The sequence below is a fragment of the Podarcis gaigeae genome (assembly GCF_964106915.1).
Source record: "Podarcis gaigeae genome assembly, chromosome: 6".
Lineage (NCBI taxonomy): Eukaryota > Metazoa > Chordata > Lepidosauria > Squamata > Lacertidae > Podarcis > Podarcis gaigeae.
In genome coordinates, this window is record NC_139682.1 from 85,342,087 (window position 1) to 85,369,890 (window position 27,804).

Below are 27,804 nucleotides of genomic sequence, written 5' to 3' on the forward strand. Positions count from 1 at the left end.
AGCTTAATAAAGAAGAGGGGGGAAGGAAGCGTAGTTATTTTTTTATAGCTACTGAACTGCCTGACAGAAAGTTATTTACATATTTTATAACCCTCTTCTGTCTTTTCTGTTCTTCAGCACAACCAAAAATATATCCATTTCCTGCCCCTCGTTTAAAGCTTCCCAGAAGCTCCTTATCTCACATCGCATTTAAAGGTTTCTCATAAATTCACTCCACTTCACTTTGCAGCCTCCCACTGCAAATGTATGATTGTCACTTTTCTACTTTTAAAAATCACACATTTATTGCCAAACATTTCCCACTCCACAGCTTTGCACTGATAAATTCAGCAGTCATGATTCAAAAACCCTTACTTTGGGTAATTTGTTATAGCGGCCTGAAACAGAGTTTATCCCTGGCACAGCTGGAAGTAAAGAAGTGAACAAGGGGTTGCAGACAGGAGGAATCAAAACTATCTCCAACACTGTAAACTTTCACATAACTAAATCAACCAGCAAGAACAATAGCCCTGTACCACAAGACAGAGAAGGGAGGCTAGCAAACCAACTAACTTAGTCCTCTGTCAATATTTACCTCTGGTGAACCTCAGTACTGCCACCATATGGATGTGTTATTCCCGGTTGTTCTTTCATTTGACTTTAGATTCTTGGACTTCTGATTACCTCAGGTTGAAATTGCTTCAGGTTGAGCATTTTGGGTTGCGCTCTACGGCGACCCAGAAGTAACGGAATGTGTTACTTCCGGGTTTCGCCGCTCACGCATGCGCAGACGGTCAAAATGATGTCACACACAAGCACAAAAGTGGTGAATCGTGACCCGCACACACGCAGACGTGGGTTGCGTTCACTTCAGGATGCAAACAGGGCTCCAGAACGGATCCTGTTCGTATCCAGAGGTACCACTGTATAACAAAAATATCAAAATGTTCTGTGTGTCAAAGCACAACACTGCTAAAGAACCTTTTAATCTCCCGTTCTCAACTGTTCCCACATGATAAATGAACAAGCCTTTATCCTCTGTGACCTCCTTAATGACCCATCCAACTGACTGGATAGTGTGGCAAGTAGGGATCAAGGAGAAATTCAATTCAATTCACATTTTAATGTGAGCTTACATAATGTCCTGGCTCTTGCTGGGTGAAGAACTGAAGCTCAGGTTTTGGTTTCTGCCAAAATCTTTAATGCTCAAATGAGTATAGTACGTAGGCAAGACTGTGAGGAAATAAAATATGAATCCCTGTGGACTCATGGAGGGCCAATAAAAGAAAATGGCTTGGTGCCAAAACATGGGGCTTTGCACACCCTCTTGCAGGGAGGGAGCCCCAGTAGAGGAGATTAAGCTCACAAAAATTAAAGTGCAATATCCCTAAATAGCATTAGAGATTTAGGTTGTTAAAGCTTTTTTATCTTGTTCAGCTGTACACAGCAGCTGACCTGTTTCTACTCCTATAGCAATGAGCTGACCAGGCACTGTTAAGTAAATTTAAAATGCTTTCCTTGCAGATTCAAGGTCTCAGTCGTGTATTGTTCCATGCAGCTGCACGGAGAATACAGGCAAAATCCTGCTGGGTAGAAAGTACAGAATATAATTCTAAACACATGTTCTAAGCTTGGGTGCAAGCTTACATGATCCCTCCTTCGTGGATTACATGATGGAGAGAGAGAGAGAGAGAGAGAGAGAGAGAGAGAGAGATTCTGCTTGATCTCTCCTTGGGATCTCTTCCTACATTTTCAGGACCCACAGCTTCTTACTCTTGTGGAGTCAATGGAGCCTATCCCAAACCACTGGGATCCTTCCTGGGATCATCAGACTCTAGCTCTTTGAATTCCTCCTACTCATCCTTCTGACCTGATCATCCTCTCTAGAACATTTCTCAAAAGATGAATTGTTGGAGTCTGCCGTTACAAGTGGCACTTCTTTAGTATAAAATAAAGACGCAGAAAGCCAGTAATATTTCCATGATAAGAGAGAGCAGCCCCTCTGTCTGCCCTTCTCCGATTTATTCTCCTTTGTTCTGTCCAGCCGCATGGCCGTTTTCCAATCTCATGTTACCTACATCCGGCCAAGCTTTTATTGCCCCTCTACCATATAAGGTAATCATTGCCCAGAGGAATGTCAGGGGGCACCCTGCAGTATTTACAAACCTCTGCCTCTGGCTTTATGACTCCCACATGCCCTCTTTCTTTATTTTTTAATCAGAGGCATATATTTCCGTTCCAATAGGATTATATCGAGTGCGATAAGTGACTCTTGTGAGACCGGATGCGGGCCGCGGACTGGAGAACCATGCAGTACACATAGAAATTAAAGAAGGAATACATTGTATATAGCAACACAAAATAATGTAAATAACTACTATAATAATCACTAAAATTAATAAATGTTGAAGCCAACTTCCATCCGGAAGCAAAGAATATAAGAATTCTGATTCCAAGCTGCATGGTAGGCTTCCTTTCTAGTTTATAGCCATGCACTGTCACTCCTACAGCACTGAGATTGGTCACTGTATGTTCCTGTAAGAGAACAAGAGCTATTAAACATGAATTTCAATGTATATTGACAGTTTGGATATATGCCCCATGATTCTTTCCCCTCTCTAATTTGAAAACAAATGGGGGCAGACATACACACCCAACATTTAGAAGCATGCAATAAAACTTAATCATATCTTGCACAAAAATATTATTCCTCCATATCTTATGATAATTTTCTCCCCTAAAAGTCTTATTCAACAACACAGTTTTTATAGTTCGAGAGTGGATGTGCCGTGGATGTTGCCAGCCAGAGTAGGATTCTGATGACTGCGGCTTGCCAGCTGATAAGGTGAAATATGGTGGTTTCAACTGGACTGGGTCGTCTGCTTCTCTTCCTTGTATAACGGTGCAACAAAGGATGGTGAGGCAGATGGTGGGGAAGGCACTTCCGCAATTGAAGGGACTCGCCATGGCTGCACGCATCGAGCTGGAACCCACAAAGGCTTGTCCTCTAGGTGGCGCATGCGGAAAGGTTTCAATGCTTCATCTACAAAATGGTGACAAAGTGTAGGGGAGTTCCGCACGCCTTGTGGCAGAACAACCCACTGATATCGCTGGGTGGGCTGCGAATTGTTATATACTGGCAATGTAAAAGCAAACTTTTCCCTGTCTGCTGGATCCAGTGGGATAGAGAAGAAACAGTCCGTTAAATCAATCACTGCCAACTGATATTCTCGTGGGAGCATATTTGGATTTGGCATGCCAGGTTGTAAAGTTCCCATTTGCTGTATTTGTTCCTTGACTTTTACTGACTGCTGCAGCTCTTTCAAGATTTTAAAATCAAAAGGTTGGTGCTCGGCTTGAGTTCCTGCTGGGGCACCAGCAGGGGGCACAATAACAGGGAATGCTATGGTATCCTGAGATAAGGAGCAGGCAAGGACTGCACGTTGAAAAGGGGTAGCTGATTCTGCTGCTGAAAGAGCAGGGTCATTCCCAGCCAGACCACTGTATTTTTGCAGGATTGGGTCCTCTGGTGAGGAACTGTAATCTGGAGGTTTGGGGTCTGGGGCTGCTGGCAAAGCAAGTGCTGGAACACATGGCAGAACAGCATGCTGAATTAAAGAATTATCTCCAGCCATGGAGATATTTTTTGGTGATAAAGAGCCCATAACATAACGAATCTTACACCAAGCATTTAAAATTCGAACACTGAAATTGGGGTGTCCATGAAAATATGTTCCAATCTTATCCCATTGCTTTAGTTCCCATGTCCCATTTGCAGCAAGCCAGGGGTAATGCTCATCGATGGCCTGAATGAGCTGTATCAAATCGCCATCAGGGACTTCCAATTTGTTGGAGGAGAGGAGAAATTTTAAGTCCTTTAAAAATTTCTGTTGCGGAAATGACAGGGAACTGCCCATATTTCTAAAATCAATATATAAGGGATCGACTCACCGGGATCTTTTTTTTAAAAGATGTATAAGCGCTTTGAAATCCTTTCCGGACGTGGTGAGCCGATGATATCCACTGCTTGGATCGAAGTCCTCTCACAGTGTCTTTTAAAATCCTCTTAGTCTGCCTCAGACTGTTTCCTTTCAGTTGCTTCTCTCGGTTCTCTTTGAAGTTTGAAGTCAGTCTCACACTGCTTCCTTTAGCCTGCCTCTTTTCTTTTAAGTTTTCCTCTTCTTTTAATTGAGCCTCAGAGAGGGCACCACTTGTTGGAGCCTGCCGTTACAAGTGACACTTCTTTAGTATAAAATAAAGACGCAGAAAGCCAGTAATATTTCCATGATAAGAGAGAGCAGCCCCTCTGTCTGCCCTTCTCCGATTTATTCTCCTTTGTTCTGTCCAGCCGCATGGCCGTTTTCCAATCTCATGTTACCTACATCCGGCCAAGCTTTTATTGCCCCTCTACCATATAAGGTAATCATTGCCCAGAGGAATGTCAGGGGGCACCCTGCAGTATTTACAAACCTCTGCCTCTGGCTTTATGACTCCCACAATGAATGGTATTCAGCTATGTTTGAAATTAATGAACGCAACTAAGCTGGGTCCATTAATATCAGTAGATCAAAGTTGAATACCACCCAGTATGCAGACCGAAACACAGCTATCCATCAAAATTCAAATTCTTCAAAATTTTGCAACGTTCTTTTTCCTTTTCTTTCAAATTCCACAACAACATCGTTCATGCAAAAGAACACACGTGAGCCCTACAATATTCCTGAATGGACTGGTCACCTACAATATTCCTGAATGGACTGGGAACCTACACTTTGCCCCCAATTGAAATGGGCTTCAAATCACATTTTGCTGAACACCCCTCAAAGCTTTCTCTTCAGTTAAGAACTCAGATGATGTAGGAAAGTCAGGTGTGGGGCAGATGGGGACAAGGTTGTTGGAGATGCTGACGACAATGAGTTAGATTTGCAAATCCTCAATCATTGATAAAATAGCAGACAGTGATCTCAATCTTCAAGCGCCCGTTCTTATGTAACCAAAACCATATACAAGAAGGGGATATCATGCTTGGAGAAGCCCCAAGGTTTGTGGAAGTACAACAAATCTTTGGGGAAGGGGGCAATCTCAAAGCAGACCAGAGAAGACTGAAGATGCCCAGTATCCATGAAATTCTAGCTGATGTTTGGAGAGGAAATAGGAAATTGGGTGAGGGGGCGGGATGGAGTGTCCTGGAAAAAAATGTAGGGTTTCAACCATCCATTAATTGAAACACTTCATACTACAACATCTTATTTCAGGGCTCAGAATGGCAAGACAAAAGAGTCCTCCGACTCTTGTTTTTTGTAAACAAGCGACAAAAACCTGTTTCCGCAATGTGTTAATTAATGACCCACTAGAAATATTTCCTAATAGACAGATGAAGCAATACAATAGATTTTTAACTATTTACACAGACTCTACCTTGCTAGTGGCTTTTTCTCTTGAGGCTAGTAAGTACTAGTTCCTAGTTTCCAAGCTCCAAGTGAACAACAAGTCGTTTTGGGCTAGTAAGTGCAGTGCCACAATTTAATGAAATAACACACTGTTTTTTCCTCTTTTTTAATAATCTTGCCCAGCATGTCATGGTTATGTTGATTATGAGGAAGATTCTTTTATTAGCAAACACACTGGGAAGTCAGAATTAATTGCCATTGCCTGATTATAGTAATAATAAGGAATTATCTGCTCACTCATTTAAATCACACAAGGCAACCCAATTCAACTTACTAGCACTGTAGATCCTTTTAGCTCCTTCTCATATGTTGGTCTGATATTAGGAACATGAAAAAAATCAGATGGGGAGGACTAGTAATGTGTCTCTTTCCCACATGACCACAGTTTTCCTGGTCAGCTGATGGGAATTTTGAAATAAAGTATTTAAAGGGATGCAACCTGCCTGTGATCTGCCAGATAGTGATGAATTAACCGTGTGCAACTAAGGTGAGAGGCCTCCTCATATGTGAGATAGCAATTTGATCTAATGTTCTTCGAAGCATTATTACCATCTGAGGCTGGGCAAAATATCTCACCAATATCCCTTTCTGCAATTTAGCAACAACTCTAGTCACAGTTATCATATCTATCTTCCATAAATACTCCTCTGCTGAAAGTGGGTCATTCACCAGCCTAAAAAATAATATTCCCCCCACCCCGTGAAACATTTGCAGTCTTCACAGCTGCCCTCACCTCCCAATAAAAATAATGACCCCATGGACCAGAGCATGCCAGGCACTTCTGTCTTCCATTGCCTCCCACAGTTTGGTCAAACTCATGCTGGTAGCTTCAAGAACACTGTCCAACCATCTCACCCTCTGTGGTCCCCTTCTCCTTGTGCCCTCAATCTTTCCCAACATCAGGCTCTTTTCCAGGGAGTCTTCTCTTCTCATGATGTTGCCAAAGTATTGGAGCCTTAGCTTCAGGATCTGTCCTTCCAGTGAGCACTCAGGGCTGATTTCCTTCAGAATGGATAGGTTTGATCTTCTTGCAGTCCATGGGACTCGCAAGAGTCTCCTCCAGCACCATAGTTCAAAAGCATCAATTCTTCGGCGATCAGCCTTCTTTATGGTCCAGCTCTCACTTCCATACATCACTACTGGGAAAACCATAGCATTAACTATATGGACCTTTGTTGGCAAGGTGATGTCTCTGCTTTTTAAGATGCTGTCTAGGTTTGTCATTGCTTTTCTCCCAAGAAGCAGACATCTTTTAATTTCGTGACTGCTGTCACCATCTGCAGTGATCATGAAACCCAAGAAAGTAAAACCTCTCACTGCCTCCTTGCACTAAGTGGCCTGCTAAGGACCTCACAGAGTTTGCAAGCATGAATAACACCCAAAAAGATTATAGAATTAAGATCACTGGAGGGTTTTTTTTTGGGGGGGTGGACTGTCAAAGCCATATTGATTACCTCAAATTTAAGGTAAGTATGAATAGACAAACTCTGCATTCCACCCATGATAACTTCACCGAAACATCCCCTCCCTCTTATAATATTGAGTGCAGTGTCTTTTTCTCATAAACTGATATAAAGAACAGTTGAAAATATATAGAAGATTTTTTTATATATACAGGGCTACTTTACGTTATTTAGACAAATGCAGTAACACTTTAGCATTCTTCATCCCATGGTACTTTATAGGTCTGTGTTGGCATATATTGATGACATTCATCACTTCTGCGCAGGTTCTCCTATTCGAAAGGCAAGTCTTCAGTTTTATGGCAAGCAGGAACTGGATAAATTCAGTACAAGTACAGAGTCTCTCACCTATGAAGGATGAGGGTAACGTTTCTCTCATGTGAGAGAGAAAGATCCATAACTCATGAGTCCAGGTTCTCTGTGGGAATGATAAAGCACTAGGAAAAAGTATTCCACTTCAAGTAGGTGAACTATTTTATTCATTCTCTCAGTGTTCATTGAGGTTGATTTTACTGTAAACTATTGGAGTATAAATGAGTGGACCATTACTTTCAAGCAGGATAAAACAAAATAGACCAGAACCCCAAAACTTGAAGCATATTTCCCACAAGTTATAAGAGTTTGCCTTTCATTTCATTTATAACCCACCTCCACAGACTGAGAAACCAAAGCACTATCTAAAAAGTCTTTGCTAATGTAACCTATTGTTCGAAATAACAAAATATTTTGAATGTGAAACAGTCCTCCATATGGTTTCCATAATGACCCAGTTCAAATTATGCTCCCCCCGGCCCCCCACATATGAAGGAAAGCAGAAACATACCTTTTTGACCTTTTGAACACTGGACATAAACCCAACAGTGTAATGCTTCAATAGGGTGTAGATACAGAAGTTGTGTCCCATATCATTTTCACATGTGTTTATTCATGTCCCCATTTCATCCCATTTTCACATTAACCCTTGATTTTTAAATGAAAAAAATCTATATAAACAATTTGTAGTGTGTATATATATTGTATATACAACAATGTACGTGTTTTAAACTATTTTTTGCATCCCTAAAATGCACATTTTGTATTCATTCAGCATTTTATTTTATGTTTAGCCAAGAACTTCGTTGCAAAATTTGGAGAAATAATAATCCCCAGGATTTTGCACATCTATGTTCTGATCCATTTATGAATCTGGGAAGTGTTAATTTGTTAATGCTGGCTGGGCCTAATAGGAGTCCTAGTCCAATATGTCTGGAGTATACAAGGTTAGCGAAGGCTGATCTAGTGTCCTAAACAAAATGGAAAAGGCAACAAAAATCCATCACTCCATTCATTAATACTGATTCCACAAAAAAACACAAAAAACCCCAAACCATTTCCATACCACCATGGTGCAGGAATGTTTACTGCTGGAGAGAAATGATATTCAAAACTTATTAAACATTTCTTCCATTTAGCAACCCCAAGGCAACTTATATATTGAATTTTTTCCTCAGCAACCCATTTGTAATTAATTGAAAATGTATTATGTTATGCGCATTGGTTGATTACCTGACATGTACAGTGTCCCTTCTCAAAATATAGAAGCAAAAAGAAACAAATGTTCTGCCCAAAATTCTTCATTGAGCAAGCTAAAGATCTCAATTTCCACACATGTATGCAACAGTGTTTTGCTTTTTCCAGACAGTTATGGCACATAGAATAAATATGTAGGAGGGGACAGAAGGACATCTGACATTATTTGAGGGTGAAGAAGAAGAAGAAGAGGAGTTTGGATTTGATATCCCGCTTTATCACTTCCCAAAGGAGTCTCAAAGCAGCTAACATTCTCCTTTCCCTTCCTCCCTCACAATAAACATTCTGTGAGGTGAGTGGGGCTGAGAGACTTCAGAGAAGTGTGACTAGCTCAAGATCACCCAGCAGCTGCTTGTGGAGGAGCGGGGACATGAACCCAGTTCCCCAGATTACGAATCTACTGCTCTTAACCAGTACACCACTCTGAAGGCCAGAACTTCATTGAAACCGGACTTCCGGGTTAGCGCGATCGGGTAAAGGCGGATTCCCTCCGAGCTCCGGAGGGAATTGGCTCTACTGAAGACGGGTCTTGCCGCGGCGGCGACGCGGGGACCCTTAGAAACCGCAGGCGCTGAAGCCTGCGGACTTGGTGACTTGGCGGGCACCTTAAGCGCCCCCCGACCCACGAAGAGCCTTTTTAAAGGCTTTGGAGAGGGTACGGAGAGTGGCGTGGTGCTGTGAGTAGACCGCTACTTCAGTGGAGTGAAGCCGCGAGCCATGGCCGAAGAGCACTGACTTTTTTCCTTGAACATTTGGACTCAAAAAGAAATAACCCGTGAGTAGTACGGAATTTGGTACGATCGGGGGAGTGTTAAAAAGGAAGTCCGCACCCCCCCTTTTTGCAGACACTTAAAGCAAGAACCGGATAACTAAGGTGGAGAGACTACCTTTCTCTGTGTGAGATAAAAGTTATTAATTCCACAATTGACATCAGAAGTTTTGAGCTGGAGGTTAAGAACTGAATTTCAGAAGTTGATGTGTAACCCCCCCCCCCAGACCCGGGTGCGATCCGCGAGTGAGCCTGTTGAGGAGACAGAAGGAATTTGACAGCTGTCAAACGAGCTGTCAAACGAACTGTTTAAGCTAGAAAAATCTGTTACCTATTTTCCAGACCAGATGGGTTACATTTGATTCAAAGTTGTTGGAAACAATGAAGAAATAAGTAATAGTAATTGATTGCTGGAGAAGGATTACTAAGTAACAAGAATCCCTCTAGGGGGGATTCTGAGGCACTACAATGGCTGCAGATGGAAAATTACAGGCCGAGTTGGAAAAAATGTTTTTTCTTGTGGGAAAACTTCAAGACCAGAGCACAGCTATGACTACAATGATTGTGACCTTGAATTATAAAGTAAGCAATTCTGTTGCTTGTGTTAAGGACTTGATAAAAGAAAACTCTGCAGCTGAACTAGAAAACATGACAAAAGAAAACTCTGCAGCTGAACCAGAAGAGATATTTTCAGAGTCAGAGGAGAGGGAAGGAGGAGCGGAGATATTTCAGGAGGAAAAGGCCAACCAAAAACCTACAAATGGGGAATACAAAGAAAATAAGATATGGACAATGAGAATCTGGCTGAAAAGCAAGGATGAAGAAGAGAGAGATCCCCTTATGGGGGGACTGAAAGAACTATGGACTACAAATTTGTGCAAGATGAAAGAGGGAGCCCTTGGGACATTCGGATTATTTGGACTTAAAAGAAGTAAGAAACAGGATCGGTACTCCGCTTTCGAATATGGAGGGCTGGTTGGAAGAAACACTGATCTTATTGGGATAGAGCTCCTTCGAGACTTGGTGGCCAACATAAAAGATTACCAACAAAACCGACGAAGAGGGACTGATAGAGATTTGAAGGCCTCGGACGTGAGAAATCCAGGCTAAGAACTGATATTATGGACACCTCTTTGGGGGATCGAAACCTGGAAAGAGGGGGGGGGGTGAGAATTTTCTTATAAGGTTATGATTTTTATGTCTAGTTATTATGTTTAGTAACTAATATGATAATTGAGAAATTGTTGGAAGGGAATTTAGGTCGACCTTTGGAAAGGATGTAATGATTATAATGGATCTGTGTAAGTTAAAATTGGATAATTAAGAAGAACTAAGTTTTTTAAAAAAATGATAATATTGTAAAGAAAGGAGATAAGAACTTGCTGAACTAACTATTGGAACTAGGATGCATGAAGGGGGGATGCGGGGAAGTCAGAGAATGGGGTTATGAAAGTAAGAATTTGAAATTGTACATGTTTGTCTGTGTCTTTGTGTGTTTGTTATGTCTATATAAAATGTGAAAACTCAATAAAAAATTTTATATATATAAAAAAGAACTTCATTGAAACCAATGATCTGTAAAGGAAAAGTAGTGTGGGCCAGCTACATTGATGAAAGGGCAAAGAGAGCTTCCAATCCTTCTGCCTGATCACAATCAACTGTTCAGCACCCCTCATAGCCAATTGATTGGCACTGCATATAGAAGACATGGCAAAGAAAAGTCCACCACCCACTGTCCAGTGTTCAGAGGGATGGACCCACCAGCACCCAATATATGCTCACTTTGACTTCCTCCATCAGGCTGGTGAGCAATAATGGTGGCTTTTGTGAACAAGGATGTGGGTTGCTCTGTGGTCTAAACCACTGAGCCTCTTGGGCTTGCCGATCAGAAGCTCAGTGGTTTGAATCCCCGCGATGGGGTGAGCTCCCATTGCTCTGTCCCAGCTCCTGCCAACTTAGCAGTTCAAAAGCACACCAGTGCAAGTAGATAAATAGGTATCCTATGGCAGGAAGGCAAACAGCATTTCCATGCACTTTGGTTTCCATCGTGGTATTCTGTTGTGCCAGAAGCAGATTAGTCCTGCTGGCCAGAAAGCTGTCTGTGGACAAACACCATCTCCCGCATCCTGAAAGCAAGATGAGCACCGCAACCCCATAGTTGCCTTTGACTGGACTTAACTGTCCAGGGGTCCTTTACCTTTACCTTTTGTGAACAACTTTTACTTAATTGGTACTCCTGAGTGCCTTCCATGTGCACAATTTGTCATCTTAAATTCAATGATGGTACAGTAATAAAAAAATACTGAGAATAACAATAACCAGAACAATGGTAGCAACTTGGTTTCTAGCTAACTGAGAGTCAGTTGCCTTTACATTTTCTCTGAAGAACAGCTCAGTGAATCCCTTCATTCCCTAGACATTGGCCATGATGGCAGGGCCCGATTGGAGTCAATCAACATTTGGAGGGGCACAGGTTCTCCATCCCTGATGAATAAGGTATCCGTTCAGCAGTTGGGCAGCAGTGCCATTTGTAGGGTGCCCACTGGAAGCATTCAGTGGAAGCACCCCCTCCAAAAAAGGGGGGCATTGTGGAAATGGATCTGACATAGCCTGGGATACAGCAATCTTCTCTGGATCAGACCCAATAGTCTTGCCCCACACACCTTCTGCGACAAAACTGTATATGCAGCAGTTGCATTGGTTTCCACAAAGGCCCACCAGTGGGAAGGAAGGGGAGTTTAAATGGTGCCCAAAGTGCCTTTTCTTATTAAGAAAGTTGCTAGTTATCTATACCTTCAGTATCATCAGAAATGAAGGAATATTGAGAGTCTGGTAATATGCACGTTATAAACTTCATCCTATACCCACTTACCTGTGAATGCTATTGAACTCAACGTGGGTTACTTCTGAGTAGACGTGTATAGAATGGCACTGCAGTTCAATCAATAAAAGAATTAACTCATAAGTAAGATGAGTGCCAATGAAAAATCTTTACTTGCTGCAGAGTCCAGTATATTACATACCGTGAACTAGGTCTCTGGGAGTATAGATTAATTGACGGCGGTGTTCAGGTTGGTGAATCACAGCCTGTACAGGCTGACATAAGACATCCTTAAGGCCTCAGAATCCTCTATCCCCCCCCCCCCAAATTCTGTCCCCTCAGTGTAACACAATTGCTAATTTAGACTACCATTTGCAAAGCTGTTTGCCTGTTCCTTGAGGTGCTATAGCTTAGCTTAAACGCGGAATTCTGAGATAAGAAAACCTTATTATTAACAAGAAAACCTGCCGGTAAAGTGCCTGCTATAAACATTGAGCCCTTGATAAATAAAGAAGTAAAAACAGATACAGGTGGAATCTACACACATATAAAAAACGTTGTGAAAATGGGCTTGTTTGTTTTTTTAAAAAAATGTTTTGAAAAATATATTGAATTGGCCATAGCGCACCATCAGCATCTAGTGTCAGATTTGTATAATGCACTTTAGGTAAAGGGACCCCTGACCATTAGGTCCAGTTGTGGCCGACTCTGGGGTTGTGGCACTCATCTCGCTTTGTTGGCCGAGGGAGCTGGCGTACAGCTTCCGGGTCATGTGGCCAGCATGACTAAGCTGCTTCTGGCGAACCAGAGCAGCGCACAGAAACACTGTTTACCTTCCCACCAGAGCGGTACGTATCTGCTTGCACTTTGATGAGCTTTTGAACTGCTAGGTGGGCAGGAGCAGGGACCGAGCAACGGGAGCTCACGTCGTCGCGGGGATTCAAACCGCTGACCTTCTGATCAGCAAGCCCGAGGCTTTGTGGTTTAACGCTCAGCGCCACCCGCATCCCTTATATAATGCACTTTACAACATATAATGCACTTTACAACACACTTAAAACATTTTATTTGCAGCCATATAGCTGAGTCCACTGTAGCAGTCCAGCTGATGTCAAAAACTGAATTATGCACTGAAACTTTTAAATTCCCCATCAAACACAACAAAAACTACATTACTCATCTTTTTGTCCAGTGTGGTAGAATTTTGCCTGCTTCGTGCTGTTAGGCTAAATGCAAATGACATTCCTGGAGTGGCATGTTTGGTTCCTATTCCATCACGGAGGGCAGGCAGATAAGGCAATTGGTGGGGGGGAAAATAGTTGGGTACCTGGTGGTCATGTTAGTACAGTCCACACCCTGATCCTCTGTTCTCAATAAACAATCAATATTAACAAACTAGCAAATCAAATTTGATGGGAGTGAGGAGGGATGGAAAGGCAACTGCCATAGGTGTGGCTGTTAGTGTAATTTTAATATGGGTGTTAACTGTTAGTGTAATTTTAATATGGGTGTTAACTGCAGGTAGAGGGCACCCGTCTCAGGAATCTGCCAGTGCTTTATGCCTAGAGAGACTTATGGGGTGTCCTTGAGGCCAGGGTACATGTATTGGGTTGTCACCAAAGGTTCTGCTGGCCAGGAGAGGTTGATAGCTCCTCACCCTTTGTTGGGAAGTCCCAGTCTGAAGCTAGAACACATGCCAAGTTAAACCCTCACCTGCCTGTGCTCCTTGAATTTGATTAATTGGCCTAAAGGTAGCTTGCAGTTCCTCCAACTTGTCATATTTTAAAAATCATTATAACCTTAAATTCTAGTACTTTCTCTGAGTCTTCATTCCAGGTGTGGAAGCCATGTGGGTTTGCCCTTAAATCCAGCCTGAATCCAATTTTTTACTCACCCCTCGTTCTTGTTTTAGGTAAATAAACCCCGCAAGTCCTTAGACCTTCGCCCGCAACTCACATTTATTTCTCTTAGACTTCAATACGAGGACTTTTGCTTCTGCTTCTACAAATCATGCGCCAAACTCAGGAGCACCTCTAACTCCCTCAAATCCATTTTTCCAACCTTACGCAGAAGGGCAATTTAATTTCAATAGTCTGAAACAATTTGATAGCTTTTTATTCCTTAAATGATTCCCGGGGGCTATGACTGCAGAACCTATTAGCATTTTTGTGTGCCTGTATGGGAAGTTGTCTCTTGGGACACAAACTGATTATTAATAAAGGAGCTTGGAAAAATTGAACATGACGTTCAGCCACTCTGGTAAAGCAGAATTTTGTTAAGTGACAAGTGACATTAAAAGCCCTTGAGAGGCAGGTCTCATGTCAGGCTCAAGGGAGATTGTTTGGTATTGGAAGAAGAAAGTTTTACCTGTACGTGTAATTTTTAATTTCATTCTCCGGTGGAAAACAAGTGCATGGGGGTTAGGAAAGGAGGGCAGTCTGTTCCACAAACTGGTTATGTCAGTCTATGTAAATCTAGGCCAATTTACTCTTAATGGTCTCAATGAGAATAAATTGGCTGAAATTGAAGTTTGCAACTATAAACTTTGTTAGGCACTTGCCCCTTCTTCTTCTTTTTCTTTTTCTAATCTGTTCTGCTTCCTTCCCATGCTCAGGTAGTGCTATCTGAAATACGGAGGTAGCCACTATCTAGGTCAGGTGTGGGGAACCTGCTGGCCTTCAGATGATGCTGAAATTCAACTCCCATCAGCTTCAGCAACCATGGCCAAAGGCCTGGGGTGATGAACATTGTTGTTCAGCAACATCTAGAGGGCCAAAGAAGATCCCCCAAATGTGAGTAGCATCACCTGTAATTGGGGTTACCACTTAGTTCACTGGTGAACTAGTGATCCCATAACCCTTAACACCAGTCTGGCACCGAGAAGTTTAGTTGGTGAATCCTATCTTATCACTTTATCTCATGCCCAAGAAAGCATTGCAGTAGGGAGGTTTGGGCTAGCTAGATGGCTGATCCCGCCACCCAACTCATAGCTAGCTTTTTACTGATCTGATGTGCAGGACAGTATCATGGTTTCAGTATCAAATCTCCACCAACAAACTGGAGCATGCCCAGATGAGGTAATGAGGACTCTGGAGACCATTTCCTCTGAAGAAAAGTGGAATGAGATGGGTACGTTTATCCTGTAGAAAGAAAATATGGGAAGGGATGCCCTATAAGTGATAGGGAACATTTGTTTTCTCTTGTCCAGAATCTAGGACCCAATCCAATGGGTTCAAACTTCCTGGTTCTATGAGCTGTTTGACAGTGAGGCAAAAGGCCTTGGAAGGTGGTAGACTCCCTACTGCTGAAATTTTTTATCGCTCCATGGTAGTTTTTGGTTATGTGAATGGTGTCACAGACCCCCTTGAGTGGATTATGAAGACCCCCTGGGCTCCACAGACCACCAATCATAGGAGCCAACTCTTGGGGGCCGTGGGGGCTTGAGCCCCCACAATAAAATGTTTGAGGGGGCTGGGCCTCCACAAAGCTGATGGGCATTCCCATTCAAATGGTGTGTGTGCACTGTGTCATGTGATTGAATATGTGGGGTGGGACTTACCTGAGCCCCCACAATATTTTATTCAATGGGTGGCACCGCTGCCACCCATTGAAAACCACTGCATACAGTAGAAAGAGTTTTTATTGCCTCAGGTCACAAGACAACTGTTTATGCTATATACATACAGTTAGGAGATGCTGGTTTATACACTATAAACTAACTAAACAAAGAAAAACTAGACCTGTCTGTAGCAAATGGAGTCTGCAATCAATCAGAAGAGTGTAGTTAAACTGGAAGCTGGACTCTATTTGTAGGTATAAAGGTTGCTGGGTGCAGCAGGCTATAAATCAGCCAACACACTCACTCACACAGAATTCTCCCCTCTGGTGAGAAAAGTGGGGGAAACCATTGTGTGCTGAGTCATGTCAATAGCTTGTGGCCTTCAGCTGTTTTCAGGAAGTCCACCACAGATGGTGTTCGGACCCTCAACTCAAATCAGGCGAGGGGGAAGGGCAGCTTGAGACACGGACCCAAGCACAATTATTGCAATTGACACCACTATTTAAATCACACTGACAGCCCCACCCATAGCAGTTGCTTTTCCATCCCTCCTCCCTCCCATCAAATTTGATTGGCTAGTTTGTTTATATTTATGGTTCATTGAGGACAGCGGATCAGGGAAGTATAACTTGGATTACGTTTATGACCACCAGTAAAGGGTGGGGGGTATCACAGTGCTTCTAAAACTCAAAGTTCAGAATAAAAAAAGAGATAGAATAGAATGACAGCTGGGTTTAAGTGGGTTTCCAAAATTAACGACCTATTAAAACACCATATAGTTAGAGTCCATCTCCTCTCGTAAAGGGATGGTTTCAGTGTCTCAGCACAGAGACAGAATAGAGAATACACTTTAGAGCGAAATATATATCAGACATAAAGTTCATCCCCTTTCTATTGGCTGCAGCTTTCTAGTGGTGTGTTCACATGGGCCCTGGATTTAACCTCTCCTGCAGAACAATTCTCTTGGAGAAATGAGGAACACCTTGTAAGTCAATGTAATAATTGTCCTTCTAAGCTAAGTCTGAACACACTTCTGACACCAAAATTAAAACACGTCATCTTTCAATGCCCTTTTCAGGTTCACCAGGTCATAGGGTACCAATGTGGTTCTTTGAGGCTACAATCCTGTTCACACTTACGCACAGGGTTGTGTTGCAAAGCATGTAACAAGTTCAGCACAGCTAGCAGGCATAGTCGAAAGTTCCTAAATTCACCAGGTCATTCTTCTTCTTTTTTAAGAAATCCAGTATTATCAGATTCCTATTTATAATGCCAGTCCAAAACCAGGTATTATATAGGTTGAAGCTGTAATACAATGAACCCATTGTACAAGCAAACAAAAATGCATGTGAGAATCACAAAGCTCAGTAACCCCCATGAAACCAGGGCCATTCCACTTTTAGTTGGTGTAGCCCAGGGGTCTGCAACCTGCGGCTCCGGAGCCGCATGTGGCTCTTTTACACCTTTGCTGCGGCTCCGGGGCAGATACTAGCGAAGGGAGGAGGCGCATTGTGCGCCCCGACACTCCCCACTGTGGCGGGCGCTGTACTGGCTGTGACGTCGCATGTGGGCGGTGTGTGTGTTAGTTTTGCGGCTCCCAGGTTTTTTTTTCTTCGGAAACGGGTCCAAGTGGCTCTTTTTGTCTTAAAGGTTGCAGACCCCTGGTGTAGCCCAACAAGATCCCAGGAGTAGGGCAACCAGATTTTAAGAGCTTTTGTTTATTTATGTTGTTGCTGCCCCAAATCAACATAATTTTAGAGCATTTGTTGTGCTTACTTTATTTATACCTCATAAAACAAGAGATAAATGTGTTCCACAGGAATAATCACACATAGGTCCAATCTAACACAGGATATATCCCTATTTAAATTAATGGACATTATGAACTTCACTGCATTAAATTTCAGTCGGATTGATCTGAGTAGAACTTACTCCACAGTCATACCTGTGAGAAACAGAGAGACTGTTCCACTATGCTGCCCAAATGGCCTTATTGGAATCAATATTGTATTTGTGCATTTGGTGCACACACTTTCCTGAATTGGGGTGAGACTCCATAGGACTTGTTCACACTTACCATCAGCAGAGGGGGAGCCACATCCCAGACTCCATTCTCCACTGCTTTAGATTACATTTGGATTGGGGAGCCAAATGAGGAAAGCCAATTGGGTCAGTTAATCATTAACCAGCCCCACCTAATCACCCTTCTCATATGTTTTGCTCTACCCACATGATTTCCAAATTTAAATGCAGCTGTCGGTACTGTGGGAAGAGACTATGGGGAAGCAGCTCCCACAACACATGACTGGAGGGACTGCTCTTCCTTTAGAGTTGGGATAGCCAATATGGTGCCTTGCCTCCATTGGTTGTTTGGTTACAACTTCCTTCATCCTTGATAGTTGGTTTTGCTGGCTGGGGCTTATGAGAGTTGTAGTGTCAACCACTGTAAGAACAAGATACAGTGGAACCTCAGATTATGTACTGTCCTCCTTATGAACGCTTCGGGTAACAAGCTCCACTAACCCAGAAGTAGATCTCCTGGTAGCAAATTTTGCCCTGGGATGTGAGTGGAAGTTACACGGCTGTGGTGTGGCAGCAATGGGAGGCCCCATTAGCAAAAGCATGCCTCAGGTTAAGAATGGTTTCAGGTTAAGAATGGACCTCTGAAACAAATTAAGTTCGTAACCGGAGGTAACACTGTATTGGACTAGATGGGTCTTGACCTGATTCAGCAAGCATTTCCTATGTTATTTAAAGAAAACCTATTGGGCATCTATTGACTATATTGCAGGCATGGCCAAACTTGCCCTCCAGCTGTGTTGGGACTACAACTCCCATCATCCCTAGCTAACAGGATCAGTGGTCAGGGATGATGGGAATTGTAGTCCCAAAACAGCTGGAGGGCTAAGTTTGGCCATGCCTGCTATATTGGCTCTAGAATAGTTTGTGGGTGAAAGCTGAAAGCAGGATAATCCATCAGAAATACTTGCTGGAAATGTAAAGAAAATGAAGGTACCTTTTATCATATGTGGTGGACGTGCAAAGTAATGAAAACATTCTGGGAAATTATATATAATGAAGTGAAAAAAATGTTTAAAATAACTTTTGCCAAACAACCAGAAGCTTTCTTATTAGGACTTATAGGTACTGAGATTCCAAAGGACCAGAAAAGACTGTTTATGTACGTGACAACAGCCACATGGATACTCCTAACTCAGAGATGGAAGGAAGAGACAACCCCGACCAGAGAAGAATGGCAAACCAAGTTGATGGACTGTGCTGAAGTGGCAAAATTAACTGGGAACCTCAGAAATCAAGAAGACAAGAATGGGAAAAGTTTATAATTTATATACAGGATCATTGCAAGCAGGTTAAAACATTGGCAGGTTTTTAACCACATTTGTAATGTAATGTATGGGTAATTTAGAAAGACAAAAAAATGGAGAAGTATTGCTATACAGTTGAAAATATTATCAATAGAACCCATGGAAGGGTTGGGGGCAAGTCAGGAGATTCAGGGTAATCTTGATATTTGGTTTCTGAATTGGTCTTTGTTGTATGTTTATATTTTTGAAAATCAAATAAAAAATTAGTTAATAATGATAATAATAATAATAATAATAATAATAATAATAATAATAATACAGTGGTCCCTCAGGTTACATACGCTTCAGGTTACATGCGCTTCAGGTTACAGACTCCGCTAACCCAGAAATATTACCTCAGGTTAAGAACTTTGGTTCAGGATGAGAACAGAAATCGTGCAGCGGTGGTGCAGCAGCAGTAGGAGGCCCCATTAGCTAAAGTGGTGCTTCAGGTTAAGAACAGTTTCAGGTTAAGTACGGACCTCCGGAACGAATTAAGTACTTAACCCAAGGTACTACTGTAGTGATCCCCTAAATAAAGGTGGGACATTCCGGGATCAAATCAGAAACCAGGATGGCTTCTGTAAATCCAAGACTGTCCGTGAAAAATAGGGACACTTGGAGCGTCAGTAAATACCAGCTCCACCCTACCCCCGCAAAAAACAACAACACGATCGTCTAATGTTTGCAATGTTAAATGTGCATGATTTGGTTTTCAGCCAAATGTATACAAATTCAGGTTCTTAACCCGAGGTACCACTGTAATTCAGTTCTCCACAGAAATAAAAAATAGAGTTGTTTATGGATGAAAACTGAAAGCAGCATAATTCACGTGCACAACAGTTCCTATGCTTGAGATGGCTTAATAATCGTGACTTTAAAAACACAGATACTGTACATCTTCTTTTTTTAAAAAAAAAACTTAAAATGAAAATTAAAACACTGCCTTACTGCCTTGCAAATCTTAGTGTGCCCGTAGTGCCACTTTCAACAAGCTCTCTGCTGGCAAGAAGCAGAAAGGTTTTGACCATCTGAAGAGACAGAAAAGTAGGCAGGCCTGGAATTTTGCACAGATGCTCACATGCACAGCCTTGTCTCTCTAGCCCCATGAATGCCATGCATCACTGCAGCTGGGAGAATATGTGATACTTGTCCCATGCTAAACCGATATTTTCATTTGGCTCACTTTGAATAATGATGCGTATTCCCAGAAGAAGTGCCTGTAATTGCTTTTCAAGCAGGTTTCTCCCTTAAGGAAAAGTTGAATTTGTAGGCAGGAAAAGCCCTTAATAATTCTTTCAAGTTTGATACCGAATCTCCCCACCGGTGGAAGGCTCCTTTTGTTTTGAATTAATCATTGAAAGCAAAAAGTATTTCCCTTTCACTCCCCTCCAGAGTCTACAGATATGAAATCAATTTCCCAGGGTAGAATCTCTCTTGTTGGTAAACTTTTCCTTCTGCATCTCATCTTTCTTAGATGGGGTTTTCTAATACTTCTTATAATTCTATTCCTTTTCTTTCTTTTCTCTCCTTCCCCCCTTTATTTATTTATTTATTTCGTTTATCTCCTACATAAATCCCTTTCTGAAAACCTGCTTCTGTGGGATTTTAAAATAAATGAGTAGCTTTATTTGTTGTGTTGCCAACAGAAGTCAGCTTTGTTTCCCTAACAGACTAGCGGAGGAATAAAGTCACAAGTCTGAACATCTGAAAAGCTGCAATGAATATTTAGTATCTTCCCATTACTGCAGGGAAAGTACATTTTGGGATTAATGGGAAACATAATTCTTCATCTCCTTGAAAGTGCCTCTTTGATTAAGTGCTCACTTTTCTCACTGCTGTCCAATCTGAAATATAAGCAAGGGGGTTTTCCCCGCACCTCCTGTTTTTGCGCTTTGCACCAATACACAACTAACAAGACTCTATTTCCCTTTATGCCGCTACTAGCTAGCAGTGTTACAAACCTGCTCTCAAATGCCTGCCAGCTGCCTGTTTCTCCCAATTGCATCTATTGCCCCTCTCTCGGAGAGGACTTCATTGATTGGAAGGTCAAGAAAACTGAGGTGGCAGAAATTGCTCCTATGGAGGTCCATATAGTAAAAGCTATGGTTTTCCCAGTAGTGATGTATGGAAGTGAGAGCTAGGACCATAAAGAAGGCTGATCGCCGAAGAATTGATGCTTTTGAATTATGGTGCCGGAGGAGACTCTTGAGAGTCCCATGGACTGCAAGAAGATCAAACCTATCCATACTTAAGGAAATCAGCCCTGAGTGCTCACTGGAAGGACAGATCCTGAAGCTGAGACTCCAATACTTTGGCCACCTCATGAGAAGAGAAGACTCCCTGGTAAAGACCCTGATGTTGGGAAATATGTAGGGCACAAGGAGAAGGGGACGACAGAGGATGAGATGGTTGGACAGTGTTCTCGAAGCTACCAAAATGAATTTGACCAAACTGTGGGAGGCAGTGGAAGACAGGAGTGCCTGGTGTGCTCTGGTCCATGGGGTCACGAAGAGTCGGACACGACTAAACTAAACTACAACTAGTAGATCAGTGGTTCTCAAAGGGTGTGGTGCGCCACCCTGGTGTGGCAGGAGAGGATGGCAAGTTTGGGAGGAAGACCCAAGGAGAATCAAAGAAACATTTAAACATTGAGTGGGCAGCTTGGTTCAGGGGTGGCTCATGGGCCACTTAAACAACCCCCGTGGGGCGCTTGTGGCCCATGGGCCTTAGGTTACCGTCCCCTGTATTATAGTATCAAAACATTTGTATTTTATTTGCAGAATATGGATAGATACATTTTCATGAGTGTAAGATCATCACTTGATACTGAGGACAATCCCAGTTTTCCATTGCGTTCTTTTACGAATAAAAAATTTGGTGTGGTGGGAGCAAATATTTATTTTGAATAAAAGAAAAGAAAAAAGAGTTTGGGAAGCACTGCAATAGATTGTGCTCCTTCATCTGATCTGGTTGTTTGATTATTTTATTAACACTGACGTTGACACTGCCATACACTGTCTGGGTGACTGAGATCGCAGGAAGTAGACAAATATTTTAATAAAATAAAGTAGCTCTTTCTTGATCTGGTCTTCAACAGCTTGTAGCATGATGTTCTGTTTGAATGCTTAACCCAGAAGAGTGCAGTTGAATGACTGGCTGCACTGAGCAAATCTAAACTGTTTATGAACCAACTAAAATTATTCTCCTGAGTAATGCATGCTGATGTTCTTCAAATGTATCTAACTGCTCATATGAGGGAAATAGGATATTTGTGTAAGCAGCTTCAATCAAAATGAATAGACATGCTTTCACTGTGGACTTCAGTAAATGAGTTTCATTTTTATCAAACAAAATGACAATTCTGCAACTTGGTGTGCCAGTTGTTTGCAGTGTACTGCTTGTATATTGAAAAATCAAGATGCAAATTAACCTAGTTTTATTTTCTTTCCTTGTTCAGCTAAAATTCATAGAGCATCTCATTACCATATAACCAGAAAGTACAGAGCCCCTTTTCTCCTATATAAACCTTCATTTACGCCTCCAAATCAGCTCAAATAAAATCTTATTTTAAAATTGCTCAGAAAATAAAAGCATCTCAGTAAAGGAATCATTTGCATAAATTGGGGGGGGGGGGTTCCTTTCACATATGCCTGGTTTTGTTTTGTTTTTTGGTCATATAGTGTCTCTAATATAATGATCTCCTGCTGTGTGTTTGCTAAAATGAGATGTAACAAATAATGAGATGGAACATTGTTTATAATTTTTAATGCGCCTTTTTAATATGAGAAATACAAAATCACAGTATAAAAAAAATAGATGGGGAATGGGCTCTATCTTTCAGTTAAAACCTGTGAGTTGTTTGGATGGTTATCAACCATTCCTCAGTGAGAAAATCCCTTGTGGGGACTTTCCTTAAAGGCAGCTTTCCCACCACCAACTACAGCTAGTGGGAAAGAAAGCAACTGTCCTGTTACCAGGAACAACATATTGGTAAGTAGCTCTGCTGCAACAATTGCCTTCCAGGCAGGTTTAGAATTGCTCTGCCCATCATATGCCCCTCAGTATTCCCTATTGGGTAATTCATTATCATTTGACCTCTGTTGTCCATTTGGAAAATCAGTACAGTCATACCGCACCTCGTGTTGCGTTAGATTCATGTTGTGTCTTTTCGGCTTGCAAACATGGCAAACCTGGAAGTGTATTGTTAAGTTGTGGGTGAACATATCAGACGACACAGCGATTCTTCAAACAGCTCTTGCTTATTCACAGGCCAGAACAGATTGAACTGAAGGGATCAGCCAGCCTGTTTATATAAAGCTCCAGGACAACGTAACTGTAACAACTTTCTTAACTATCCAATCACTAAACGTCACTTTCAATCCCTTATTTCCATATGTGGACCTGAACTCTCTACAGTATCCCCCTGCTGGCCCGGGGTGAGAACTTCAGTACATAACATGTATACTTCCAGGTTTCGCTGCATGTGTGCGCAAAGAAGCGTTTTGCACGCTTTGCACATGCACAGAAGCTCTCTATCACGCTGTGCATGTGTGCAGAAGGGGCTCTGTAGTTACAGACTTTTTGGGGTGCGAACGGCATCCCGGAATGGATTGAGTCCATAAATAGAGGTACCACTGTATGTTGATGACATACCTCATCAGTGATTTTGTGAAGGCAAAACAGAAACCAGAAAGTCCCATGAACACTAAGCATACAACGGATCAGTAAGCATGCTAACCCATTAGTGACCATATACCCATTTGAATTCCATTTTCTACTGCCTAGTTGATTGCATGTTGCATAAAATGAACCTTTACTAGTATAACAGCCTTAGTCAAGTATACCTGAAGGAGAGTCTCCACCCCCATCGTTTTGCCCGGACGCTAAGGTCCAGCTTCGAGGGCCTTCTGGCAGTTCCCTCACTGCAAGAAGTTACAGGGAACCAGGTAGAGGGCCTTCTCGGTAGTGGCACCCGCCCTGTGGAACGCCCTTCCACCAGATGTCAAAGAGAAAAACAACTATCAGAATTTTAGAAGACATCTGAAGGCAGCCCTGTTTAGGGAAGCTTTTAATGTTTTATGGACTATTGTATTTTAATATTTTGTTGGAAGCCGCCCAGAGTGGCTGGGGAAACCCAGCCAGATGGGTGGGGTATAAATTATTATTATTATTATTATTATTATTATTATTATTATTATTATTATTACATAACTTGTCTGGTAGTACTAAATGCATGAATTCCATCAACGTTTGCATTTTGTTGCCTTGTTAGCCTTCTTTTTAAACAAGCTGCAGAACTTGTAGGAAACAATTTTGTGGGTGATTTGAAGGCATAGGAGGTGATGTATCTATGGGCAGAACAGTAGCTCTCTGCTCCAAAATGTGCTTGCCTGGAACAGCCTAGCCTTGACAGGTTACAGCAGCAAGCTCCAAAGGATAAATAAAACAGGACTATGGTGGGAATGCTATTTTCTGCTGCAGAGATGGAGGTCTGTATTCAAGTATTGATTTATATGCCTAGAGGTTCCTCCAGGGTCATGCAGAACATGAAACAAGGTGTCGGAAGTGAAGTTCAACTCTTGCACGCTGCTCCCTTGGTGGTTACAATGAGGTGATGAGGGTCTCCTGAAGAGTAACTAGTATTGCGTTTTTTTGGGAGCTGGCGGCATTTCGCCCACTTCTTTTCCTTCATCTTGAAGAGCCAACAAGAATGTCAATTAAGGGGGAAAGGCAACAGAGTATGAAACATTTAGCTTTCTATCGGTGTCTCTCATACACACAAACACAAACTTACTTTACAACTGTCTAACCTCCTCACCTTTCCAATATTCACTGTTACTCTCACTTGCATTCAGCCCAGGGCTTTTCCTCAGCCGGAACGTTCAGCAAGATGTCTCTCCCCAGTTTTGCTGTCCACAAATGGCATGGGGAATTGGGGGGGGGGGGGGAGGCCATTTTCATAGAAACATAGAATTGTACAGTCAGAAGGGACCCCGAGTGTTATCTAGTCCAACCCCCTGCAATGCAGAATTTTTTTTAATCAATAATATTTATTATTTTTCATACAAAAGCATAACAAAAAAGAGAATAAACAATAATAAAAGAATAAGAATAAGAAAAAGAAAGAATGTGAAACATAAAATACTTCAAATTTCCCATATATCACCACATAAACTAAAACCTAATTAATTAATTAAAATCCATCGTCATGAACATATTACTTGACTTCCTCTAATCTCTTCCATCTGAATTTCCTTGTAATTAAATGTAGCAGTTTCCAATATCATTATTTCATAAAACCGTATTACAGTCATAATAAAATTTCCTAACTTTTCTTATCATACATTTTCCTATTTATTTATTTATTTAATCCTAGGCCTAAATAGTTCTTTCAAGTGGTTACATATCTTTAATATTACAATATTTATTCAAATAGTCTTTAAATTTCTTCTATTCTTCTTGGTGTTCCTCTTCTTTCTGGTAGCGGATTCTCCCGGTGAGATCAGCCAGCTCCATAAACTCCACCATCTTCATCTGCCTTTCTTCTACAGTTGGTAGTTCCTGTGTTTTCCATTTTTTGGCTAATAAAATCCGTGCAGCAGTTGTGGCGTACAAAAATACTTTTACATCTTTTTTGGACAATTCAGAACCTGTTATTCCAAGGAGAAAGGTTTCTGGTTTCTTCATAAATGTATATTTCATCTTTCTTTCTTTTTAATTCGTTATAAATTTTCCCCCAGAAGTCTTTTACAATGCAGGAATCTTTTGCCCAATGTGGGGCTCGAACCCACAACCTTGAGATTAAGAGTTTCATGGTCTGCCACAATAAATAGATGGTGGTTGGCATTTGGCTTTCTGGATCCCAAGTTGTGCACAGCTGAGATAAGACCAAGAGGCTGTGAGGAGCCTGTCACATGACCCTTTCCTCTTTCTCTCTTTTTTAAATAATAATTTTATTTGTTTTCAATGACAATCCAATAATAGCCGCAATACCAATTTATAACACAATTACAGTGGACGCTCGGGTTGCGAATGCGATCCGTGTGGGATGCACGTTCACAACCCGCAGCGGCGCATCTGTGCATGCGTGGGTTGCGATTCAGCACTTCTGCGCATGTGCAACTGCTGAAACCCAGAAGTAACCCTTTCCAGTACTTCTGGGTTTCGGCGGTCCGTAACCCGAAAAAACCTGAAGCATCCATAATCCGAGGTATGACTGTATTAATACCAATAATTCAAATAATGAATTCTGTAATTTAGATAAAGTAGCCCCCGTATGCTAGATTTGATGATTTTCTTTATTTCTGCGTTCCAAAATCTTATTAATTTCCATTACATTCCGGTCAGAATAATCATCCCTTATACGACAACTGCAATATTAATAACTTCTATTTGTGTTGGTACGTTAAATGATTTATAAAACTACAAGTGAGGCACTCAAGCTATATCCTTGTTCTTCCTGTGTGTGACAATTATTCTGTCCATGGTGTTTCTTCCTGTCCTTGTAAGATGTTACGTCTTTCTTTCCCCTGGTTGTTGCTCTTTCCTCTTTCTCACAGCCCTGATTAATTTAAACAGTCAAAGCAACCAGAGGATCCACACCAACATGTGGCAATCTATCTCTCATTTTGGACTTGTTTTGAGGTACCCTCTGCCATCCAACTCAAAGGACCTCACCATTTTGTAACTTGAATATGCCAACATATGGTTTGGGAATGGGGAAGAGAAATCGCCAGATTTAGGGAAAGCATTGAAGTCGATAATGAAGAGGGACACTATGGAAATATTCTGTTACATATATGAACAGAAACCATGCAGTAATGCTGATCACTTAAGAAAAAAGTCCTGAAGAAGTTTAACTCTGACCCAACGTTTTATGCCTCACTCACAGAGTGACAGTGGTCAGAGCTAAAGTCCATCTTCATGTGATAATTTGAAAAATCACAGGATAGCTGACAGATCTCCCACATGTGTTATAATGGCGAGAAAAGCCTTATCACGTGAATGTAGCATCCATCAATGGAAGACAGGCTGAAGCATGTGCTTCTTCTCTTGATAAGAACAATATGGAACGGTTGTGTGGATCAGCCTTGAGAGGGACCCAAAAGATATACTGTTGCTAAAAAACATCTTTCATTACAGCCTTGCAGACTCCCACTGAAGGTGAGAGGAAATAATGCAGTATCTTCTGAGATCAAGGGGGAAATCTCTTATTGATGGGAGATGCTGATGTTTCTCTGTTCAAGTATTGACATGATCATCTTCCACACCTTTCTGCCACTGTCTTGGTAAGCAGTCTATCTGCCCAATCATAGATATAAAGAGATAAGAGATATTAAAAATCTAAACTGGTTATTTTATTGCGGTAGCAGCCAGGTGTCTCTTTTTCTATAGTAAAGAAAACTTTCTCAGTCAGGTCCCAAACTATTTCACAGACTCAGAAAATAGGACAGGAAAATTGTTCTGCAGTTGGCTTCTGAAGCCCATTCCAAGCCAAGATTTGGAACCTAAGAATGGCAGTGGGAGCACAAAAGCAGCTGATCTCTACACGATCGTCCTCACCAACCATGATTTTTTTCTGATATAAAAGTGGGGTGAAAACATAAGAAGATCCCATGTGATTCAGAATCCTGTTCTCAGAGTGGACAAGTGGATGCCTATGGGAAGCCCACAATCAGAACTCGAGAGCACCAGCGCTCTCCCTTCTTGTGATTCTCAGAGATTGGTATTATGAGGTAAAGAGGTAGAAGGTAAAGGACCCCTGGACGGTTAAGTCCAGTCAAAGGCGACTATGGGGTTGCGGCGCTCATCTCGCTTTCAGGCCGA